The sequence below is a fragment of the Cephus cinctus genome, unplaced genomic scaffold, assembly GCF_000341935.2.
Source record: "Cephus cinctus unplaced genomic scaffold, Ccin1 Ccin1_scaffold0249, whole genome shotgun sequence".
Lineage (NCBI taxonomy): Eukaryota > Metazoa > Arthropoda > Insecta > Hymenoptera > Cephidae > Cephus > Cephus cinctus.
This window is the reverse complement of record NW_014332964.1, coordinates 11943-14074: the sequence shown is the minus strand read 5'-3', so window position 1 is coordinate 14074 and position 2132 is coordinate 11943. Positions and strand designations below refer to the sequence as shown.

Here is a 2132-nt window from a genome sequence, read left to right as displayed (position 1 = left end):
CTCGCCAAAAGCTTTTACAGCTTGGATGGGATGTACTACCAAAGATTCGTAAGAATTGACATGGATTTGAAGAATTTTCATTTCCGTTTATAGTTTTTTGATATTACGCTCTAGAGAGATAGAGGTTACCTTCTATACGGTAAAGACAATACTAAAAGAACAAGATGTATATTCGGACCGCGATATTAGTACAATATTCAAGCATTCCCATTTTCCTTCTACTATGCCATTGATATTGTCTATGACGAGAAAAAGGCGTCCACTGGTCATTAAATGCTTTTATAATTTAGAATGTATTGAAGGCACGTTACAAGAGAGTCTTAGTATATGGCGAATTTTAAGCTTCCGTTTCAATAAAATAAAGGGTATGTTTCGAAATTTACTGTCAGTACTATGAGTATGGTCGTGTCATTGTTTAACTGTATGCAATTGATTGAGACACAACCATGCTGGCAATACTGACAATGAATTTTGAAACATACTCAGAATCTGTGTAAAAATTATGCTATACACAATTTTCATTAACATTTTACTCGCACGATAATACGCCTTCGGTAGTATTCTTAATTTTGAAGATTTAAATGTTAATAGTGTAGATTAATGGTAATATTGGAAGTAGAAAGCCACTTTATAATAAATTACATTACAGCATGAAAAATTAATACTCGTACGATATTTAACGAGTAATTATGCGATTGGGGTCGAAACATTTTTATATTATAAAAATTAAAAATATCTATTTTTTTAAATTAACATTTGCAGTCTGTATAAACAAATAATGGTAGTGTAATATGAGCAGCAGAATTAGTCATGGGCCTGGGAACACCTCTAGCACCCGGCGGTGGCCGCTAAACTCGACAGGTCGCTTCGGTCCACCGCTAGGTGGCAAGCTGTTCCCGCAGTTAAATGTAAGTAGTATATAGAATAAATACTGCTTGTTTCAACGAGTTAGTTATCGCTTCTCGGCCTTTTGGCTAAGATCAAAGTGTAGTATCTGTTCTTATCAGCTTAATATCTGATACGTTTCCCATTGGGAAACCAGAATATTAAACTGATTTTTGGAACTTGGCGGAGTGACTGGGGCTTGCTCCGACTCTGCCGCGGGTTGGCCTAGTATTGCAGTACATCTAGGAACGGCCCACACACACGTCAGCCCAAAAATCAGTTTAATAAGGGGGTACTGTAGCAATTTGTTGAGTACAATAAACTGTCTGAGGTACCTGACAAAGCAATGGAACGTTCTCGAGAGCCTCCAATCGCCTAAGAAATCTGGGCGATTGGAGGCCGTCGAGAACGTTCCATTGCTTTGTCAGCTACCTCACTCAGCCAGTTTGTTGAACCTCAACAAAGTTTTATTTCGCTCGGGAAGTGAGCATCATATGTGGTGGTAGTGCAGTGGTCTGTAGTGCGTGCGTGCATGGATCGCTGCGGTGGATGAAGACTTGCGAGGACATAGGACTCACGAGACGAGGATCAACTGCAGAATAAATTAATATATAAGAAGATTATTGGGTGTTTTCATAATTCACAGTTGCCTTGCATATTTAACCATTTGTTGCAAATAGGTTAAATTCTCAAAATAGCCTATTGAACCCGAAACAGCTACGCAAAATTATTGCATAATATAATTGTTATAAAGTACAGACTAATTAAAAAATTAATGTATTTATTGTTGCAATGGGAAATGAATCTTAGTGACATAATTCCTGTTGCCATTGAATGGACTTTAGATTCTTCGACAGGTAAGTCAAGTTACGAAGATCTGGTAATATTACAATGTCGAATACAAAACTTTGTTGAGGCTACTATATTTATTATGAGAAATGATACATTTAAAAGTCATTACAGGTGAGTAGTTAAATCTATCGTAAATATATCAGATTAGAAATTTCATGACATTGTTTTCAAAGTACCACGGGAAACTTTTGAGTTTCTAATGCAAATCCTTGGAGCTAGTTTGAGAATACAATCTCAGCGGTATGGTAGATATCCAATATTGGAAGAGAAACAACTTCTTGCAGCCCTCTGGAGCATGGCAACTGCAGATAGTTACAGGTAAAAATATGACAATTCGGATTGTTAATATATTGGAGCTGTTCTAAATTAGAATGTTTTAAGTATTCGAAATTTTG

At 36.5% G+C, this 2132-nt stretch overlaps 1 non-coding gene across 1 annotated transcript; it reads left to right on the top strand.

Moving 5' to 3' along the window:
* The first annotated feature begins 954 nt into the window (after positions 1 to 954).
* Positions 955 to 1147, top strand: LOC112494074. Its single transcript, XR_003059210.1, has one exon. It is a non-coding gene; the product is annotated as a U2 spliceosomal RNA (small nuclear RNA).
* The last annotated feature ends 985 nt before the right edge of the window (positions 1148 to 2132 follow it).